This window comes from Nothoprocta perdicaria, unplaced genomic scaffold (assembly GCF_003342845.1).
Source record: "Nothoprocta perdicaria isolate Ctin4 unplaced genomic scaffold, notPer1 scaffold_7, whole genome shotgun sequence".
Taxonomy (NCBI): domain Eukaryota; kingdom Metazoa; phylum Chordata; class Aves; order Tinamiformes; family Tinamidae; genus Nothoprocta; species Nothoprocta perdicaria.
Window position 1 is genome coordinate 6,549,761 of NW_020455976.1, and position 23,615 is coordinate 6,573,375.

At 45.1% G+C, this 23,615-nt stretch overlaps 1 protein-coding gene across 5 annotated transcripts in view; it reads right to left on the reverse strand.

Annotated features, from left to right (window-relative positions):
- The window catches only part of ABLIM1 (actin binding LIM protein 1), a 156,659-nt gene that overhangs the window by 87,994 nt on the left and 45,050 nt on the right, over positions 1–23,615 (reverse strand). For all 5 annotated transcript variants that reach the window (XM_026050755.1, XM_026050760.1, XM_026050761.1 and 2 more), the window contains exon 2: positions 3,185–3,319. The gene's annotated coding sequence lies outside the window, so the exon portion shown is untranslated. The remainder of the gene's footprint in view (positions 1–3,184; positions 3,320–23,615) is intronic.

Consider the following 23,615-nt stretch of genomic DNA (forward strand, 5'->3'; position numbering starts at 1 on the left):
AAACCATGAAGTACTGCTCAAAATAACATAGAGAGACATACCCATTAACCCAACAGCTCTGCCACAGCACAGCTATTGCTCCTCTAAGCCTGACCCAACGAGCTGTTATCAGTCCAACCCAACACAGATGGAAGTTACCAATCCCCAGGGAAAGTTACGTATCTTTTGAGACTGTTGATACCCATTGAACTTAAACACCATATGCAACAGAAGCACAGAAGCCACATTATGATATCACTTTATAACCTTTATTATCTTATAACCTTAATTATTAATCCTTACTAGCAAAAAACCCTTAACAATTCTAATCACTGAGAAGAGGAACAACAACAAAAAAACCATAAAAGATGTGTTCAGAAGGACTTAAAATTTAATATCATATGCAACTTGTCATGATACATCTACTAGTGGACTTTGCATATTAAACAGATATTAATATTAACTAGAGATGCCTGATCACAGAGTCTGATGTTAAGTCAACATTGAACACTCACACATTTTAGATTAGGGCCCTGAATCATGATAATAATGAAAATTTACCTGCACCCTTAAATGACTGACGTACTAAATTTCATTTAAGAATATGTACATTTGCAGACAGATATACACTTCTCATTGGGCCCCCTTTGTTAACAGTGGTATTAGTTGTGTATTTCACCCTTTTCACGCTTTTTGGGGAAAAAACTTAATAGGGATAGAAATGGCAAATCACACGTCAACATTGCATCCGCAGTATTCATAAAGAATGATAGGTTGCCATCATTTACATGATATAAAAATGGCTTAAGAAAACATTAAACATGATTTATTTTATTGTGCATTAGCAGGGTTTTCATTTGAGGCACTTTCAAAGTCTGGCTCTGCAATACACTTGCTAGATTCATGTTTCCAGAAAATATGATTTAGATTCTCTCAAGTTAAGGAATGCATGAAGTCCTCAGTACAGACTCTGCATGTAAGTGTTTGCCAGCAACATACCAGAACTACATGTGTGACACCAGCAGATGTCCGAGTCAGCTGTAGCACCTAATCACAGCAGATGTAATTAAGTTTACCTACGGCATTTTATAAAAGTCCAGTTGGTTTTACAAGCAAATTGCTCTGATTTAGCAGTCCTGGCTGCTTCGGGTTCTGTATCAGCAGAGCCACATGCACCTCAGTCCCCAAACACGTGCGCTGTAACCTGAACCAAATTAGAACAGACCACGGTAAATCCAACAAGTGAAGAATGTATGTGGGATGTCCCTCCCTCATCTCACAAGGAGATGCTTGTTATTTCTCCGTATTCACAAATTTCTGGTTACCTACTATGATGACAGGGTTACTTAATTCAATCAAGTAATTTCAAAGCTTTATGGTTGCCAGTGGCACAGAAACTATTAATGATTCAGGAGACTGTCCATCTTTAAAGGTGATGTCTTGATACAGAGTAGTGATACTTCACTATTGTTTAATGCTTCATTAAACTTATCAGCTCCTCTTTTCTGTAAGAAAGCACAGGGTAATCAGCACAAAGTGCTCAGCAAGAGCAGAGCAGTATCCAGCCTCTGACAACCAGGCCGTGCTTCCTCCAACCTTAGAGCAGCTCCAAAACCAAATGCCTCAAGATCTAAACCTTTTACAGAACTCAGGCTGACAAAGTGCTTCCCATATGAACCAAAGCTGCCGAGTAAATATACTTTAAGGTGCTGAATGAGCTAAACTTCAAACAGAGAGATCCTTCTCAAGCACAATCTTTCGGCACACGAGGCCAGTAGCTATTCATAACACTCTGCCTCTCTGAGACGAGCACAGGAGCCCTTCCAGAAATTCCTGCTGGTGGAGAGTAATGGGTTTTGCCTGACTCATTCCTCAACCCTCTGCACTATGACAACTCCTTTGATGTAAACACGGTACCTGCTCATAATGAATTGGGGGTCCTGCAAAGCCCTTGAAAAAACACAAGAGGAGGAAGCTCTGCCAATGACCTTCTGCACCACATGAGTTATTCAGGGATAACGTACACACGTGTGTGCTGCTGTTTCTTGAACAGGCGCAGAATCCATCCACTGAAACAAGCACAGTTTTCTTCTACCACTCAGCTTACAAGCTCCAGTTCGGCTTTCTCTCCGGGTCAAAGTGTCAGTGTAGTTGTTACAGATGTCCCTTGTCACCTGCTCCTTTGCCTGTTGTAATGATTAACCACCCTCCCCTCTCTCAGAGTTGGGCATCTCCTAAAACGTGTGGCGAATCCCGTGGCCTCCGGAGCCCAGCTCAGGATCCCCAAGCTGCACAGGTGCCTGTTCTCAGTGCAGCTACTCGCTGGTCAGCGCCCACTCCAGGGGAGAGGAGCTTCCCTTGCATCACTATCCCTACCGAAGGGCACTGGATGTGCTTACCACTTTCAAAAACATTTATCCAAACCCATAAAACGCATTTAGAACAAAAAACAATGAAAACATAGAATTTTCTTCAGTACTTACGTCATATAATTTCTTCTACTATAATACACAATCCTATCTGCAGATAAGTTAGTCCCATATATGAAAACAATACAAGATGTATACAACATAAGTACTTTGAAACCCAAGTACATTATCTACGCAGGATTTATGGGTGGCTCTAGGGCTGTCCTTGCTCTTCCTGCCTTTGATAACTTTATATAAAGTAACTCATTCTGGGTGTTCAGTTTTGACCCATTGTTCCCCACATAAATAGAGCCACAGAGCAGTCATATTGTAAACACGGCCTAACTGACCACCAACCCCAGAGAAATCTGAAACTGAATTTCTATGGGGAACTGTACAAGAACTGTAATAAGTAAAGGCAAACCAACAAATACAAAATAAAAGTTACAATTAAAAAACACAAAAAGAGGCAAGACTTTTTCCTCTCATCTCTTTGAGGTATGATTGGCCATTGTGTAACTTGTAGCCCGCAAATAGTAGAAAAAAGAATAACTATGTCAGTGTTCAGTGCAGAATGTGCTATTTTGAGCCTTTTTGTAGTGGCCAATTTATCCCAAGTAAGAGGAATCAGATGTTTCATACAGCTTTTCCTTTCCTTTAAAATCACGATGCTTACACTTGGTGCTGATTGGCAGCTGTTCTTTACCTGCCCCCCCACTTCACACACTGGACACCACCAGATCTCCTTTATTCACACAAATCAACTCATCTACCAGTGATGACCATGGAGGTGGTACCTTTGCAGGTGAAGCATTTGATGTGGAAATGCCTGGCCTGAACACGGAGCACTTCCCCTTTGCACGGCTCCCCACACTTGTGGCAGTGGATGACGGGCTTCTCGGCGGGGTGGTGGGGCTCCTGCGCGTGGGCCACTGCAAAACAAAACACAGCACTTCAACCCAAGCAAAAAGAGCATTTCCTCCTGCGCATAAATCTGCGCTCAGTCCGTTTTTGTCACAACACATTTTCCACTTCTTAGGCTTTAGGCCCAACTAACAAGTCACATATGTTTTTCTGAATGCAACCATCTAATAAACCAGTAGCATAAGCCATTTGCACCCACTACTGTCTCTTCCCACTGAGGTTTCCTGTCATGGACAGGAAAGAGGAGGAAAAAATGCTCCAAAGTTTCCATGTCATGAAGTGTTTCAGAGTCTGTGTCTGTTTCCAAGAGCAGGAGTGTATGTAAACCCTTCAATGAGCACAACGGACAGAAAGAACTGAACTATTCAAATCCAAAAACAAACATACCCAAGCAAAATGAATCAAGTAGCTTCAAACCATGATCTGGGAAACCAGATGAACCAGCAGCCTGACTTCACATGGAAATGACAGCAGTAGAAGGTTTACGGCTCACATTTGACTTCAGAAAAGAAGGGCCGAACAAGCTGTGCTCCTTGCTGTGCTTTCTGCAAATGAGGGATGCTCGCAGCAGGGTAAGACATGCACCTTTCCACCATCCCTGCTGCTGGCATCAAACATGGAGCACCCCAAGTATTCCAGGAAATAATTCCATCTACTCAAATATGAAGGTTTGTGTATCTCCTCCCCCAGTAGCCTCATTTCAGCTATATCCCCGGAGCACTAATTCAGTCTGTATGAGTAAGCAGAATGCAGCTGGTAATGCCAACTACTACTTTAATTAGCACTTCTTTCTAAATATGGCCCCAAGAAATGCATTGCCTCGAGTGAACCCCGTCTGATCTGCAACGTAATGCTATTTCTGGACTGAAAGAGCAGGTTTATTATTCTTTCAAGCAAGACTAACTATTAACTTGTGGCCAAGGAAACACTTTTGATGATTTATACAACAAGAAAAAAAATAAAAGTGAGACAAACATGCAGCGAATTGCTGGTAAATCAAGTGTGTACCGAGATCCTGCACTCAGCCGGATCCCAAGGCCACTCAACAGAGGCAGAGCAGGGCCTTTGGGAATGGCCCAAACGGGGAACCGGAGAGAGGACCCGGGTGGATGCTCCCCAGGCCCTGCGACACTCTGCGCCCTCAAGCCCATGGATAAAGGGCACCCTAAGGAACCCTGCACGTCAGCACCCACATCAGCTGGCTTTGAAAAAGGCAAGTTCTTGATCTCTGCTGGTATAAATAAATGGTTTCAAGGCTGGTCCAATGATGCTACTTCTTTCACGTTCTGCCCCTACAGTCATTTAAATAACTACAAATACTGTCAAGTTGCTATTTCCAGGTTGATCTCTTTAGTGAAGCTAATTATGGTCCATGACTTACTGGCCTCAATTTAGCATTGTATGTTAAGACTCAGTAATCTACTTTTGTTCAGTTGCACGGAGTTACTAATAAGCCTTTGGCTATCTGCATTACACAGCAAGGCTTCTCAGTGCCAGAGGTGACTCCTCCCAGGCACCAGAGACGACAGAACAAGGAACTCAATAGAAAGGAAAATACTTGACCATCAACTCGTCTTAGATGTTTCTGACTGAAGCCTTTCCAGTGTACTGGACGTATAAATCACAGGCTGCTTTCAGTCTGAAAACCTCGAGCAGAGATTGCAGCCAGGAGCCGGGCTTGCCTCCTTGCAGATACCTCCCACCTCCACGCAGGCTGGATACCTGAGGCTCTGCCTGCGCCATTCCCGGAGAGCTGGAGGGTTTATTCCCAGCTAGCGGCAAAGCTCGAAATCATGACGGAGGCAACACAAGATTCCCGCACTGTAATTAGAGACTCCAGACAGGACATCAAGTCAGGCTCTGAATATCCCAGGCTCCGCTGTCTGCTCCACCACAGGCGGCCTGACTCTTTCCAGGGCAAACCCCTACCCGGAAAGCACTAAAGGAGACAGCAAAGTTCAAATGAGTCTCCGAGTCCGTGGCCCACTTGTTTAAATGTGGGTATCTGAATATGTCTTTAGTTTCTCTCCAACTCAAGTTTCCCCAGCTGTAAAACACCATAACACCTTACCGTGACCATAAACACCTATAGGACCCATCCTAGGATCCTGGATTTCTCTGAACCTTTTTTCTCCCTCTCCAAATGAACAGAACATGATTTAAATACCTTTTGAGCCAGAGATGTGACAACAGCAGTGAGTTCTTGGTTCGGTCCTGGGGCTCACGACTGCTCTTGTATCAGACTTACTGCCCAGGCAATGAGATACAAACACGTCTGGTTCCAGCACACTGATGTGCCCTGAAACTTGTCTGCATGCAAATCATGCCAGAGTCCTTAGAGCTGCGGCTTTGTACCGCTGTAGTCCAACCACTGTAACAAGGTACACGGATTCTTCTGTGTAAGATTAAACATAAGGTATATGCCTGGCCCACATCAGCAGGGCACAGGACTAGCTTTAAACCAATATTAAATTCTTCAAAAGCATCTAGGTTGCTTCTACTGGACTGGCTCTAGCTAAATTAGTGCAGTGTCTCAAACCCCAAGGGATGCTAGAAGCAGGAATATAGAACAAAGATATGACAGTGTCTTTCATTATTTTTCTTGTTCAGTTTTTCAAGATTAACTATCAAGACTATGGTACTTACAGAAGTCTAAGCTGTCTTTACAATTAAAGACAGTCTTAAAGACTAAAGAAGTCTTTACAATTTTGCAGAAACTGAATATGAGAGATCACCAGTAACGCTCGCTCATGGTTTCAAGTTGCTTTCCAACAGTTTTAACTTGTAACTTCGCTGGGACTTGCCCAAAGACTTTGTAGACTCTGTAGTCCCAGCTGAACCAAGAAAATTTTTCAAGAAATAAGCTAGACTTTGCACACTTTTTTACAAGACCAACTTTACTGAATAATTCTCTCAGTTCATTTGGGTTTCCAGTAAGACAAATAAATGGCCCAATAAATATCTTATTTACGCAAATTCAGAAGGACACTCACTGGGACAAGTGAGAAGTCCAGGTCACCCTGTTTCACTTAGGAAACCAACAGCACAGGTATAGCATCCTAATCCGCATTATCCTTTGCATTTCACTGTGAATCCCGTAATGCTGATTTCATTACATTTTGCCTCTCTGCTACACTGGGGTAAATTGAAAGTAGCTCCCATAGACTGTAAGGCTTCATTATTGCATTTTATTGATACACTCCATAATAATCACAGAGCTGCACGAAAAAAGGAAACCTTAAAAAAAAAAAACAAAGCAAAAAAGACACAGAAGCAAACCCCGAAGTCTACATCCACATGAGAAACCCAAAGCACTTCCTAAGCAAAATGAAAGAATTCATTTGCTATGCCAAGTTTCAATCCATAACGTCAGTGGTGCCTTGTGAAGCGCTGACCGCCATGCAAAGGTTTTACAGTAACTGCCTGCACTGCTGTCTCGGACGGAGAAAGGACCTCAGGACTTGTACAGACCTCAGTAAATGGAAAATACAGCCACAGCCTGAGGAGCAGCACTTCTTGAATAAAAGAAATGAAAGAGAATAAAGCTATGGCCTCCCTTATTGATGACTTTTCTGCCCAAACCCGCAGATCCAGCAGGAAGGGACGCGAGGCTGAGGACCCGGGGCTCGCCCGGCCTGCAGGCCCTGCCGCCGCCGCCAGGCCCGCGGCCTCCTCCCCCTGGGAGCGCCTGCTGCCAAGAGCAGCCTCATGACAAAGCTCAAGGAAAAGGCAGCTTCCTCTCAGTTTAAACAGGAGAAGGACACGGGATATTGTTCTTTAAACAGTCAACTGTGTGTTTTTCACAGCCACACGCTCAGCCTCTCCAGTAAAACAGGAGCAGTGCGCAGCTAACGCTAACCATGTTGTAGCTGACGTAGGCAGCCCTGCAAGGCTGTAGGTCTCAGGTTTATGCATATGAACCGTTCAATATTTACAGAAATAGTCAATACTATCACTTGCCTGCTCCTGGCTGAAACCTGGTATCTTCTACACCACGTATAAACCCATTTGGCACTAGATGTGATTGAAGTAAGTGTGCTTGGCGGATCCAGATTGACAGGTTTTTTTCTATAACCATGATGAGATATTAAACACATTTGGTTATATTTACTTAAGAGTTACAAGCTCATGTGCATTCATTAACAAATACACCACAGATTCTGATCTTGTATAAATCAAGCGTGCCATTTTCAACAGTTTCTCAGGGACAAAACACAAACCTGACTGGTTTGCGATACAGGTGCTTATACCGGGCTCCTGAGGCCTTCGGAAAACTCTGTTCTGCCCCATTTGGGAAGCACAAGCACATGTTTTGGCTAGCCCAGCCCTACAGGACACTTCACTGTCTTCTTTAAAACATATTATCAAGCCTATGGGCCGAACCCCCAGCTGTTCTACACACAAGCAGACCAACTCTACTGCGCTGTTCTTGACACAAAAGCACAGGGGCAGGACGAGAAAATTCATCCTTCTCCAATGCTGCAGCAGGGCTGTCCTTCATTTTCTGGGCAAGGCCAAATTGCACCATGCCCTTCTGCACACTAGGCCCACAAGACAGAGCCTTTGACCACATGCTCTGAGTTCACACGCAGTGAATCAAGGGCTCATCCCAAAGCACGGCCTAGGCTGCAGAAACAAAAAGCCTTGACAAAATTATTCTGATTATTTCCGTATTACTTAAGAAAAAATCCTCTCTCTTCGAAGAGATGATGAACATCTTGTTGACTAGGTACGAATAGGTGTTGTTTGAAGCTAAAATAGGAAAAGCAATAGATCATTTTTAAACCATTTTCAGTAATGAAAAGGCACTGATCTTGCCATAAAGCAAGCAGCAAGCTAGGGCTTGCTATAAAACAGATGAAGCTGAGGCAAAAGTAGACTAAGCTAAGCCAGTCTATGACTTAAAAGCGGCACTACTCAACAGGATAGATAACAGGGAGGCTCCTTGATAAGCACTTAGCAAACCAAAAGCAGGGACACAAATGGAAGTTAGTCTGCCGTATTTCTGTATTAGTGCAGACTAAGTTCACAAAAGAGATCATGATACAAACAAGGTGATATAAAGACTGAACTCAGACTAATTCAATATAGTGAGAGCACCCTTAATTATCTTCACTGCAGCAGCAAAAAGTTGTCTTCAGTTACTTATAAAACTGATTTACTAAAAAGACAATATTTCAAGAAAACCCACCCTTCAAAATTCCTCATTAGAGATTTGGAAAATCACAGCAAAATATGTTTCTCACACCCAAAACCTGCATATCTGTAACACACACCAAACATAACCACCTTGTAAGTGGCAAAATTGTTTTGTTCAGTATCCTCCTTAATACATTATAACACACAAAAATGATCAAAACACATTCCTTCATTCCTAGCATACATTCATTCCTGGCATAGGAAGAGGGTATTTAGAAATTCAAGAGCCCTTATTAGCATTCTGAGTAACCATCTCATACACATCACTGACTGTTTTGAGGAAGGTTTAGGTATGGACATCAAAAAAAGAAGCATCAAATTATTCACTGCAGATTCTCAAGGAGAATCTCAAGATTCTCCTGCCCAAAAGGAGTTCACTGAAGCCAGCAAACACTATTGCTTTTTCCATGGAGAATGAAAAATCTGTTTTAGTGATGAATGGTGTTTAACCATTAGAGGACTAAAATAACAAATGGGTCTGTAGTTACCTTAACAGCAATTTTATCCATGTAGGGATTTTAGCCCGAAGCAACAATAAACTTATGTTCAAGTTCTTCTATGCTTTCTTTTTTAGGGTTAAAAAAAAAAATCGTATTTCAGTTGCTTTAAGGGTATTTCATAGGGTGAAAGGAATTACATTGACCTACCTCAGAGTACAATTTAATTATGCTAACATTAAAAGGTGGTTATTATGGAATGAACATCTGCGGTGAACCATCAACTTCCTTTAAGACAATGGTGTCTCAAATAACCTTTGGTATCAACTTTGAATACTATAACGTAAATAAACTATCACAGAGAAAATTCTGATGACTAATACAGTAGTCCTCACCTTTTGGAAAAGTTTTATTTACATTTCAATAACTTTAAGGCAGCATCCTAACAAAATGCTGTTTCTGTACCAGACCCTAAGCTATAAAAGACAAAGGCACCTATAGAAGACAAAGGCACCCAATTGCCATATGGGTCACGATAACATCCTGGTGCAACCAGCCCTGGGACTAACGCTGTAGGGAGGCAGCCTGTTGGCACTGTTTGCAGAACAGTATCAGTTAGGTTCTCAAACAGCATCAACAACACAAAATTTTACTACTGAATATTTAGCAGTACTTAATTGGATCCATATTCTAGCACTTACTCCTCGTTTTGTGTCTTTGAAGGGCAGCTTCTTCAGCTTCCCTGCTCCTGCTGCCACGTCTGCAGATAACGAGATCCTATAACAGCCAACCTGCACCACAGGTACACAGACAATCTACCTTCTCTGTGTTTACAGCATTTTATAACAAACCCATATAAACGTCAGACAACACTGAAGCACTTAAATGTAAACTCCAGTGATTCAAGTAGACCTAATGAAACCTTCTGTTGAAGAGAAGAGGCTTTAAGGCAACACTAGAGCGTTCAAGCCAGGTCCCTGGTGGGCCTATTAGCTATCAGCCTTGGGTGAGCTCTAAGGCTCACCCAAGGCAAGGATTAATCATCCTTTAGGGAATACTGATTCTTTCCTAGGTGGAGAACCAACTGGATTTCAAATAACCCTTTCAAAATTAGTTAAGGGCATAGCTAGGGACTGCGGACACAAACAAATCCTGTTCTTCAGGTTATGCCAGCCGAAAGACACGGCACATTTTCCTTTACAGAACTCAGTCTTTCCCCTCACTATGCATTAATTATCCACAAAAAGATCTGCCTCTTACAAAGCAGCAGGCCAAAACACCGTCCTAAACAGTAAGTATTTCCCTACCACACTTCCTGGCTCCACTCACTCAGAAGGGTGTTTTTGCCTCAGCTTTACACATTTTAAACACGTGCAATGTCACTCTGCAAAGAATCTATTACAGGAAGTGCCAGCACCTTCAAAGCCCTTGGCTTCTGAATTCTCACTTAAGAAATTCAACCGTGCAATTTGCACTCTGTGCACATCATCTCTTTTGGAAAAAAGATAACAATAAGGAGCAGCTTAAAGGCTACTACCCCCCCCCATCTGAACCCCTGAATTCTGTGGGTCCCAAATTTAATGACTAAAATCATTAGACCCTGCCATCAACAGAGATAAATGGCGACAGTTCTCCCTGTTTCTCAATGTAAAATAGCTGCCATCACCTCTTGCAAGTAGAGACCTGTGCACCCAGCTGAGATTCCAGGAAGGCTGGAATTCCACTGCTGGCCAACACGGGAAGCCGTCCGGCACAACAGGGCCACGGACGCCAGCCCAGCTCTGGGGCAATATCCCAATGGGAATTAAGGGCTCCTTAGCAAAAACACAATCTTTAGCAAACCTTCAATGCCACCTGAGCACTGAAGCACCTCATCTTCTTGGTTATTTTGGTTTCTCTCAGCATCAATGCTGCAATTTGAAACACAGTAATACATTTTTAAAGGATAAAGTAGAAAAGCAACATCACATATTTGTCAACAAACAAGTGATTATTTTACAGGCATTTTATTTTTTTTCTTTTTTTTGTCAAGCGGTAGTAGCTAAAAGCCAAGAACTAAATTTCTTTTGAAACCTGTGACACAAAGTAAAAGAAACTCTCTGCTCCAAAGCCTTAATTCAAATAAGCGAGGCAGACAAGAGGAATGTTCTTACCCGCATTTTACATATTAACTAATACAAGGAGACATCAGATTACTTTCAAGGTCACCTTAGGAATCTAACACAGCTATAACTGTTCTCTAGTGCTTAACTACAAGAGTATCTTTTAACCTCTACTACTGTACATATTTATAGGATGCCTTTTTAACGGCTTCTACAAGGCATCAGTTTTGACTTAAGCAAAACAACACCCCAAAAGCCCAGCTCTAAAAATCTAACCGTCAAACAAAAATAAAATAAAAACAAAGCCAAAAGAGAAAGAGAGATCCCTCTAATCCTCCCCCCGACAAAGTCTTGATTGCACAATCTCACCATGTGTTCAAAAGCAACAACTTGGAGGCCTTCCCAGGTCACCTGGGGATGAAAGTCCTGATGACATCAGGTTAGATTATATTTCATCAACATCTGTGACATCCAGACAACGTCAGGGCCAATATCACACGTTCAAAACTTTCTTGACCCACACTTGAAACCAGCCTTAGGCCTGCAAGGGCAACAGCACGAGGAAGATGGTGTTCCAGGTATGTAGCACCTTTACATTAACAGACAGCTAACCCCCGTGCACGATCTCTGAAGGCTAATCCCACCTAAGGCAATCCGCTTTATTTTAAGAGAAAGAAGGACTGAAGCCTCCTAGCTCCTGGAATACACAAACAGAGAGAAGACTAGAGCCACTGCAAGCATAAAGAGTGTTCTCTTGGTCATAAATCTCTTGGTCATAAATTTAAGGGATACTGGTATCTTGTCAACAGGCATGAAAAAAGCAAGCGAGGACTAAATCTCTCTCTACAGCACTTAACCAGACTGGAACTAATATAGGAGACGTTGTCAACATGGGAGGGAAATACATTTAACATTTTCTGTGCTTTGTACGTTTAACATTTTCTGGTACTGCGCCCCACCACCCCAACACAACGCAGCTACTGCAGCTCGGCACCCTGCAGAATCGCCCATCCAGAGAAACAGCCACTGAAGAGCAGAGCAGCAATTGCCAACATCTCAGCAGCCACCTCCTTAACCCCCAGAGCCCTCCTGGCACCTTCCTCTTTCCTGCTCTTGCCCTTCCAAGCACAAAGGCGTCTGGCATGAGCTGATAACAGCCCGCTCTCAGTTGCCTACAGGAGATCCAGCCCAAGACTTCATCACATACAAACCTGACTTCCCAATACTCTTTGGTAGACTAGCAGGCTCCTCTAATCAAAAAATCAGGAAAACAAGAATCAGGACTAAATCCTCAACTGCTGTAAATGAACAGAGGTCAAAGCGAAGCTGTAATGATTTCTGTCATTGTGGCTGTCAATACAGATGAACACACATGCTGCAGCATGGGGTTTGAATTGCAAAGAACAGATAACACACGTGGCAGCTTTTTGTTTGGTCACAGGACACAGAGGGCTGGCTGTCCTTGGGTGCAACGCAGTGACAGTAATTTAGCTCAGTAACTAGATAGCAAGTGCTCACACTGGAATTAGACCTGTACGCAACCAGAGACACGAAAACATGGTGTCGGTCAAACAGTTTAGGAGCTCTATTCGGTGTCAGCAGAAAACAGCCTGGCCTCAGGGGTTTCGTGTGTGTGTGAAGGGAGCAGGCAGCCGCTGCCAGCACTGCCCAGCACGAGCAAAACGAAGCCTGCTGATTGCTGAAAGCTGTTGCCAAACATTCGGGGAAGAGGGAGTGCGTTTCCCTGGATGCATCCAGCCCCTGCAGCACCAAGTTACCCTCCTTATGATCGGATCCTGGGCTGAAGGCATCTTCAGCAGGGGACAAAGGGGCGACACGGGCAGTGCTCGCAGGGAAGCTCCAGCTCCATAAGCTGACCCGGCATTTTGGGAATGTGTCGCTTCAAAGAGCGGCATCTGCAGCAGCTCCACACAAGCTGCAACTCCTGACCCCTTGGCTAAAGCAAACGCCACCACCAGCTTCATCTGTGAATTCACCGCAAACCAGGAGGGCATAAAAACAAGTGCTGTCCTTCTCACTCTGCAACCTGAGATACAAAACATGACCAGTTCTCAGAAAATTCAAGACAGCATTTAGCTCTTTAAATCTATAATCTCTAAACTGAGGGCAAGTGGTGTATCTAACGTGAGTTTGAATAGCTACTCTAACGCATTAAACTTTGGGGTGGGAGGGGTGAAGGAAAGGAAGTGATTTAAACTCGTCTCTTACAAATTTGCAACAATTCATTTATTGTCAGTTTTTTCCACTATTCTAGCGTGATTCCTTCCCTCCTATTTTCTATGAGCATTAAGGGTTATTTATTTTTATTGCATTTTTGTAGGTGTTAGGATCTTACAGCATGAAAGGCACCCTAAGTTGTAGCTACAGAGGAGCTGCAAGGGCAGCTCTGCCAGCTGAACACCAGCTGCACGGGGAGGGCACATACATCAGATGCAGACAAAACAACACCCTGGTAGCACATCCACATACGTTTAATGCACATCTCCAGAAAAATCAGCAGTCTGCTTTTAAATTTTAGCTTTGCAATCAAGCAAACAATTGCAATAAGCCGACTGATGACAGAGCAGGCAGGGAGAGGGGCACAGCTGCCAGGAACGGGTGCGAGATGAGCAGTTTGGAGGCATTTTGGGGAAGATGCTTCTTCAGCCCCCTCTGCTACAGCTGGTACCGGACAGCAGGCCCAGAGCACCCACCTATGAAATCTCTCTCTATCACACCTATAAAAATGATGCTGCAAATCTGAACCAACAGACCTGGTCCAGGGCCAGCAGGACTTGTGCTGGACAGGAGCTCTCCATCAGGAGCAGTTCCCAGGGGACTGTAGGACTGCTGGAACGGCTGCTGGGACTGGAGCTCTCCCGTGTGACCGTGGGAGGCTCGAGGCCTCCGTCACATTCACTTCAATTTAACGTGATGAGGTTTTGTTCACTCCATTTATTTCTTTTACAGTACTAATGAAATCTTTATATGGGTATTTGGAGGTAGAAATCTACTTACTCTAGTGCAACACAACTACTTTTTGTTTCTGATTCTTCCTTAGTTTTAAGGTTATTCCACATTAACTTTTAACTTCAGAAAAGTAAAGAACTGAGATTATCCTCTTCAGAACGTAGAGATTAGCTCTGAATGTATCTATGCTGATGTAATGCTCCAAAACTAAATCCAAACTGCTACTCAAGTACCACTTAAAATGTATTTCATATCTTCATAGTGCAACAAAAGATACCGACCACTGTTATCACGTGGAGAAACTCCACAAGCAGGTCTGAGTAGGAGATAATATTTGGGCTGGAGACTTAAAATAGGATTTAAAGTAACTGAAATGCCTATCTAATTTATTGCTGCAAAATTCAAGCATGAGACAGTATCTCATTTCTTCATAAAAAGGTGAAGTAGCAAAATAAGTCCCTGTCAAACGCAGAAGTGCTAGATATGCCCGTGTTTATATTAAAAACCTTAAGCTAGCTGCTTTGGTGGGCAAAGCTTTCAGAACCGTTTCAAAGGTAAACAAAAAGCCAACAGCAAACTGGAGGTGAAAGAGCATTTGCAGCGCAAACCCTTCCCATGAGGCAGGTTCCAGCTTCTCTCCTTAGGGAACCAGGTACCAACACACTCAGTACAGCCCACCACACATTGCATTTACAGTGAGAAAAAAGCAACTGCTAGTGAAAACAGACTTAATTTCAAACATGAAGTTTTAAACCTCCAGCGATTACGGCTGGTGATTCTTAGATCATTTCAGCTCCGGTCTATCCACAAACAGAGTTACCTTTCTCCTTCACCATGGCAAACAAATTCCTCTTGCAGTGAAAGCAGCAGGATTAGCTGAAGCAACTTAAACACAATCTCCTTTTGCAGCGGCGTTTGGCTGAGACGAAAGTGGATGGGGAAAGGGAGGCAGCTTATCCCGGAGAATTATCCTGCTGGGTTTCCCGCAGGACCTGAGCGCCGGCACCGTTCCCTTCCGCCTGGCGCCTCTTATCCTCCCGGGCGCTCCGATCCTCTCGTCCTGCCAGCGGCAGCTCCCGCCCCGCGCGCGGACTCCAGCCCCGGCACCGACGGCCCCAGGGGCTGCCGTGGAACAGACGCCAGCGCGACCAGGGAGCTCCTTCCTAGGAGCTTCCGAGCTCCTTGCTCGGTTGCTCGCTCAGCCTGAGCTGGGGGAGCTGCAGAATGAGCAGCGGCAGCAAACGGGGATTCCTCTGGTTAGTCACTCCAGGCTTGATTTTAAAGTCATTACCGAACGTGATTAACCAGATGTTAAAACAGGCTGAGAAGTAGCCTCTCGGTGTCTTCTGACCGTGGGACAGAGTAGAATAACCTACGGAATCTGTATAATTATGTAAAACCTACATAATCTGTGCAAATTGAGAATACTGCCTCTATAAACCACTCTGAAATAACAATAATAATAAAAAAAAAAACCCCGAACTGTCGCTGCTCAGTAACTGGCAGGCTCAGCAGCCCGAGTGCGACGAGGGCAATTCTTGCTGTACAACCCCATATGGACCACATGGCAGGATACCCAGTGCATCCCAGGATGGATACCACACAAGCCCAGGCTCCAGCTCCTCTCACAGGGTCCTGGGGGAACAAGAGTGGAGCAGGGAGCTATGGGAGCAGGGACCCCCGCCTCTTCTATGGAAACTGCAAGGGAGATATGGAGAAGAGCTTGGGAATTGTGGTGTCTCTCTGCAACCCACTTACTGTATATTACGTTTAAAATAAGTGTTGCCAGTATCAAGATTTTAGGGAGTCAGCCAAGCCTTAAGCATTGGGGCTCACGCTACTGTGTGTTTATGCCACCTACTTCTTCCACAGCTGACTGCTGCTCATTGCAGCTAGTTACCAGTTCCTGGTTACCTCCCAGGTACTATCAACCACACCACATCTTTCGGCCCAATTCAGAGGGCTCCGGCTCGGCTGCAGCTCGGTGCAACTTGTGCTGCAGGGCGTGTGACAGAGGCGCAGCCGCGTTTACCTGGCCCCGTGCTCCCTTTCCTTAATGCAAAAGCCTGGAGCTGGACAACTCCCGGTTCCCGAGCTGGGCTTGAACTGGAAGCCACACAACCACAAGCAGATCCCTTCTCCCATCTACTATGTGTAGCAGAGAGAAATGAATGTAAACTGACTGGCCACAGGCTCCACACAGAGCAGCAGAGGGCTGATAAATGGTGGAAAAGCAGAGCACTCATCCAGGGTTAAAGACCGCTGCAGGGCATAAATTCAAAGTGTTTGGTACAGATGTCGATATGTTGTCCAGGACAACAAAAAGAAACTAAACAAACAAACCTGTTCCACCAAGAAGAGGATCCTTTTCAATCAGTGAAATTGACTGACGTTCTTTACTTAAGGAAAAGGGTATATATAGAAATATAGTTCTATTTATATGCCTGTGTGTATACATATATATAAATATGTGTGTATGTATATTCCAGGCACATGCATGGGAAAACAGTTATTCCCTAAGAAACCTAGGCAGCCTTTCTATTGTCAGCAGTGCCAGGTGCCAGCGAAGCGGCACGGCGGCAGCCTCGCATTCCTGCTGCCCTGACTCACTGCGCTGCCAAGAATAGCGCCAGCCGGCGGCTCCGCCGCTGGAGCCGGGCTGGACGGCACCGCGCAGGACAGCGCCCACCGTGTCCCATTCCAGGGAGAGGCAGGGGGCTGCAGCTAGGCAGACAGCAGGGTGCTATGGAGCGCGTCTGACCCTCACCCATCAGTATTTACCATGATGCGCTATAGTCTCTATGCTCTCCATGCACGGATGCTGTTAACCTCACCCCCCGATCCCCCTGAAGGTTGCATCAACGTTTAACATCCATTTTTTTTTGCTCCAGCAGCTGCTGAAGCTGCTGCTGCTGCTCTGAGGACTCTCTGCCCTCCGAGTTCATCTCCTGCCTCTTTCCCATGTGCCAGGGATTAGCAGCGCTGCATCTCCGCTCTCCCGGCCGGAGCGGGAGCCTCCCCTTGCAGCACCGGCCAGGGAGAGCTGCAGCGTTCAGCTGCCCACAAACACAGGCTACAAAACACAGACGGCAGAAAATCATACCGGAGATTTGAGGACTCAACGGGGATTTACTCCCGAGTAAGAGAATTTGAAAATCAAATGCTGGCAGTATAAATAAAGCCTTTTTACACTAGAATGGTTTTAATCTCATTGTTTTAATCCTGAAAGCTACAACTCGCCCTGCTGCACAGAATCTATTCAAATCCCCTATCAAGGGGAGATGAAAGAGGAATGGTTAACAATTCTGGAAACAACCCCCTGGGACTTAGCGTTAGTTAAAGGTGTATATTTTAAACAAAAGTAACTTTTTTCTTTAAATAGCCTTTTGCACTGTACAACTCTTCCTTGAACACAATCTGGGTGAGTCACAATGAATATACAATAGTAGCTACACCACAACCCTGTGGGAATAACAGCCAAAAGACTGTTATTTTATGGTGAAAATACTCTGTGCATTCAGCAAAAGACTTGAGAGTCACCCCAATATTTCCCCACAAGGGTTTAACCAGTTTGTTCTGCTTGCTCTTGTGTGGTGATAATGTTGAAAATGTGCATGCAAGACACCAAGGAGCTTAGCAATGAGCTGAGGTTTGTTATTCTCATTTGAAAAGCTGGCTTTCACAGTTTCATTTTGCTCTCATTCTTCACAGATGAGACCATGGTTTATACGACTCATTGCCCGATTTCTGCACAAATTCCTCAAAACTGACTGTGATTTCTTGTTAACCAACTAATGAAGGAAACTGCCTGTTAGAAAACACGCAGGGAAAACAAAGGGAAGGGGGTGAAAGTTGTTCTCGTAGCTGACATCCAGGACATCCGCTATTTAGGTTTCACAGCCTCTGGAGGAGCACGGTTCCTCCCGGGCGCACGCTGTGGCCCCGCGACCATCACGTTGTCCTCAGCTGATGCTCAGGCAAATTCTGACTGAGGGGCTGTGTCTGAGCCGCAGCCTCCCCAGTGTGCTCTGCTTCTCTGGCCAGCTTGAATTCAAGCACTTGGTAATGTCAGTATTTATAATCACAGGGCATCATTCTTTCAAGGAAAATGAAATTTTAAATTACCAAATATATTATCCGAGTCAGCAAAACACAATCTATTTCATTGTGGTCTCTACACATTTGGGATGATTTGGGAAGATACTGTTTTCATAAGCAAAACCATTTCCTATTCTGTAAAATTAAATCCTTCAGGAATAACAACACTTCCCAGATTTTGGGGTACAGATTTTTTGACTTTCTGATGGCACTGGCAAGCAAGATTTTGTTAGGAAGCAACTAAGCTCAAGAATAGCAATACTAGTCTGCAAAAATATACAGAAAACAGTAAAATGGTGATGCCTGATTCACTGCAAAACAGAATAAGGAAGCCAGGCCACCCGGCTGTGCTCTAAGCAGTTCAAAGCCTGTAACACAGCTTTATGCAAAGAGCAGCACAACCCTCCATATCATCTTTCCCTCTACAAACAGATGAGAAAAGATGGTTAAAACCACACTTTACAGTGGCTCCAAACACAGAAAATTCAGTCAGATACTCTCCTTACTGTAGATCCATATATATGTTTAACTAGGAGCAGAGAATTATATTCCTGTTACAACAATTGACTTCCAAACTGCTTATGCTGCTGTTAATCCTTACAAAGGAGATTATGCTTTAATAGCACCTGCATGAACTTTTACACTATGCACACGTTTGATACCAGACTCCAGGCAATGAGCTGAGATGTAGTACAATAATATGCTGTAGTGATAGTGGGTCACACTTTTGATAAAAATTAAAAAATACTATATAAAATCTTCACTATCCACCTGCTAAAATCTGATGAGCAGCCTAACCAAATCACGGCCACAACCAGTTCTGCTGCAGATAGGAATCTAAGTGCACTGTCAGCAGCCCTCTGGTAGCTGCTGCTGACCGCTGCAGATGAGCCGCATGAAGGCAGGATTCCCTGTCGGGAGAGCCTGTCTCCAAGTGTCAAGCTTTCCCGGGCATGCCTAAGGTTAAAGAGATTTGTTATTGATTATCCACTTCAGAATTGGATTAGCTGCAGAACAGCTCCCGCAGGCTGCCATGGGAGCGTGGGGCTTAGAGAAGGCTGTGGGGGCAGGAAAGGCTCGAGGCTGAAGGGCTTCTCCAGGAGAGCTCGCTGGAAGATCCGCCGGAAGCCGCTTCCTGCCAAGCAGAGGCCAGGAGCGATCGCTTGGCTTCGCGGGATCAAGGGACGTGACCGAGCACCTCCCTACCCCTCAGCACAGGCCTTGTTCTGTAACCACACAAGCCTCTTATCCCTGAGGACGAGGCAATCCATCATGTGCATAACGGATATATACCCCTCTTACATTTAAACCAGACTAATCAATTTTCTCTGTGTCAAAGGAGAGCTTCCTCCTCAGGTTCCACATTAAATTATAAATAGGACTCTAAAAAAGGCGCCTAATTTGTGCTGCAAATGTATCTCACACCCCAACACATACTTTCCCATCCAGGGTCTGATCAGAAGAACCACAAAAACTCTCAAATAAGAGAAAAAAATGCTTTCTGAGAAGACGCAGCTTGGCTACATAGCGTAGTATCAATCTATCCTGTTACTACATCTTCCAATCTCTGAAATTAAGTTGGGAAGTTAAGCAGCTCTCAAACATAATTTTAGTAGCCCAAGAATACAACATGGCATACACCTAAATGCCGAAGAGTTCAAGAATTATAATTACATAAGACAAAATGGAAAGAGTTTTAACCGTTTTGACATGTGCCATTTTCAATCTCACCACCACAGGTCATGGTATCATATGGAGTCCATGTGTATAAGAACATGGACAAAGACATATGCCCTGATAGCCTCACAGAAGGTTGTCCCCTCACTTGCCATTCAGGGAAATGAGTGATGAACATTCCTGCTTTGTCCCTCTTACTTCTCCTTCCATTAGAGCTATTCCTTGTAGCTGTCATTTTAACAAGAAAACCCCTCAAGGTCTGCCAAATATCTGTCATCTTCCTAAACTAAAAGACACTTTTAAAGTCCTTGTATTAGGAGCCTACTTAGTGATGTCCCCACTTTCCATGCATGAAGGAGGAGAAGGTGCCCACCAGGAATGAGCACCTTCTCCTCAGCCGTATTCCGTTCTCTGGAAGAGCAGAGCAAGCGCAGGCCCCAGCTCTCAGCAGCAGAACCAGCATTTGCCGTTTCTTTTCCCCATCCCGGTGCCATTAGTACTTTACCTACTAGCAGAGCAGCTTCCTCAGCTTGAGAGCAGCTTCCACATGCAGATTTACATCCAAGCTGCCTTCATCTTTCCCACCTACGAGGAAATGACCCCTGGGGCGCCTGCGAGACGGGCAGCGCTCTTGCCGCGCGAGGCCACGCTAAACCCGCACTCCTTCTGCAGCGCGGCCGGGAGGAGCCTGCGTCGCACCTCGGCTGTTTGACCAAAACACCAGGATTGCACAACTGCCAGGGACGGACGCAGCGGAGGAAGCTGTGAGCAGAGCCAGAACAAAAGCTGGACTCCCAGTAAACAACAGCGGGGGCTGTGGCCAGTTTGCTCCCTCCAGGCACAGCTGCCTGTACCCCTCAGTGTTATTGAGTTAGAGAGCAAATGTGCTCTTTGCTTAAACTGCCTTTAAGTATTTTTACACTGCTGCTGTTACCTATGTACATACCCGCGCATTGTTTAATTGTTTTTTCATTATTTCCTTCTATTCAAATCTGATTTAGCTATTTTTTCCTCATCAGCATCTAGTAACAGTAAGAACTGCAACTGTGTTCTGGATAAAACAGATGACTGTTTAGACAGGAACGGGCTAGAGAGCCTCACAGGGGTGAATCCGGTTGCTCTCAACCATGGCCCTTTAAAGAAGATTAATGTTTAACTATGAATGTACTAAGCAAGTTAGCTTGGATCAAACTCAAAACATTGGCAACAACCTGTCCCTCAGTGCCTGGAAGGCAGACGCAGGATTCCAATGGTTAAGACATTAAACGTTCAGGTAATGTAAGTAAAAACATAGCCCCACCAGTGATTCAGTGGGAGCAGAGACTCTACACATAAGCAGAAAATGAAGTATTAGTTCCATTTGAGAAGCCTATGAATTACAAAGTGTTTTAGTTTTCTTGCTTTATTTTAAAATAAACAGAACTGTGCACATTTACAGAGCAAATATGTTCAGGGCTGAGCACAGACAAGGAGCTTCATTTGCGCCTCTTCCTCAAGCACGAGGCCATCGCTCAGCTTGTTTCACAGGCAGGTTTGCTCCTGGGGTGGTAGCTCTGAAGTGCCAGCGCCGGGTGCATAAGACAGCAAAGGCCTTCCCCTTGGAGCGCTGTGTGTGCACAAGTCCTTGCTATTAACAGGAGGGTAACACCAAGGCACCGCACAGAGAAGACAGAAAAGGCTTCACACTCGGTCACACTGGTGGTTCACAGAGCCCAAGGGACGGTAGCCCGCAGTGCCCGGCTGACCCTTACCAGAGACACGGGGCCTTTCACAAAACCCGGCCCCAGCTGCACCCTGGTATCACACAGGGCTAACCAGCTTCCAGAGCTGCTGCAAGCGATGCAGATGCAGAGATTCTTTCCAGGACAGGAGTCTCACCTCCATGACGTGCTCAGTCAGCCTAGAAACCTCTGCAGTAGCCCTGTAAAACCAAGTCCTTGCCCCTCTCTGGGTCTACAAGGAGGGGAAAATGTAATTCCCCAAATCTGAATTAGGAAGAGATTCAAAAGATCAAAGTCCTGCACTGGATCAAGCACCAAAACCATTGGTGACATTGACATAAACATTCAAAAAGATTCCACAACATGCTTAGGCAATTAGTTCCTCCACTTCACTGCCTCTGTAGCTACAAGCTATGTCCTTATTACCCAAGCTGGATCTTCTCCACCTCAAACAGAGCAAATTTCTTTCTGCACTTCTTAGTACGATGGAGGATACATCTCCGTTTCATAACGGACAGTTGAGCAAGTCTCCTTTTGATACACCAGTATCATTAAAATTACCTGTCTGTTTCTACCCTGGGAAAGGCCTGCCTCAAGGGTCTCTGCTAGAAGCACCTTTAGCAGCTAAGACTAAAGATTAAAATACAATTTATTTTTTCATTGTGCCTTCCATCTCTCTGCCCATGTAACAAGGGGGCAGCTGTTAAAAAACCCTGCAGACTCCATGGAGATTTTGAGCACTCCTTGGTACAAAGTATGGAAGATGGTGACGAGACGTGTAATGCCCTCTCCTCTCCTCAGCTGGGGCTGCTGGCAAGAACATCCCACCCTCCAGCTTTCTGCACAGCAAGAACATCCTACTGATGAGGAAGCAGGAGGATGTATGGGATCCTAGATCTAAAATAGTGGGGAAAGATTCAAGTGTTCATGCAATTAGGCCGTTGACACTCTGCTTGCTCCTGCGGCGCCCCTCTGATCCCCTCGCGGATGCCTCCTGCCTTCCTTCACATCCAACTGATCCAGCACAAGCAGCCATTCTCACAATCCCTGCTTTAACCTAAGACCGTTACATAAAACACGACCAACCTCGGCAGCAGGTAACGCAGGTGGGAACGTGGTGCATGGGGATACGCAGGGCACCACACAGAAGCAGCAGCTGACATTACCACATGCCAGCAGCAATACTGCTCACAAGTTGGATTTCCCTTTGAAAATGCATGGCCTTTCTTGCAACCGTCAATTTTTGCTAGTCCTGAATATCAAGCATTTTTCCCTGCCCTCATCTGTACCAGAGCCTGGCCTCAAGAGGCTTAAAACCACAAGGCAAATGAGGCTTTTTAGGTGAACCCAGCCTTGGCTGTTGGAAACCATCCGAGGGCCAGTTTACCTCCCAAAAAGCCACATCCTCTAGAAGCTCCATCAAGGTTGGCTGGCCAAACCAACCCAGGGACCACCCCGTCTTTCCCCTTCAACAATACAAAGCTCTTTGAGCTCTCATTTTGAAGTTTTCTTCGACTTTTAGAGTACTTCTCGCTGACTGCTCCATGCCACCAGTTAGCATGAGTTGGGACCACGTTCCCCTTAGGGCTCCAGTGGCACTTCGCACTTAGAGCGCTCAGTCTGCATGTCAGGGGTTAACCTGGCAGCCTCAAAGACTCCCTTCCTGAACACTAAACAGCCCTGCACTTGCTGAGAAAATCTCTGACCTTCCAAAAAGCTAAAAAATGGGCCTTTCCTGATGATTATCATTCCACATGTAAGCAGCAAGTGAAATATTTATTGCATCTCTGCATGCCTTGGACAGGGTCACTTCTAATCCCCGTCTTTAAAATGAAAGGCAGACGGCAAACTGTCCCCCAGCAGGGTACGTAAGCGGCTGCACCTCGCAGTGCTTGAGGCTCCATAATCCCCACGCGGGCACGTGGCCTAGCACAGGGACTCGGGCCTTGCCTAGCTTAAAGCTACACGCGCCTTCCACACGCAGGCCACAAAATGCCGCCCGTCCCGCCCAGCTCCCGTGGCCATTGCACCATTTTTGTCCTATTCCGATGCTGATGCTGTGATTTAAGCAAAACTGAGAGGTCAGACACCTCGCAGCTT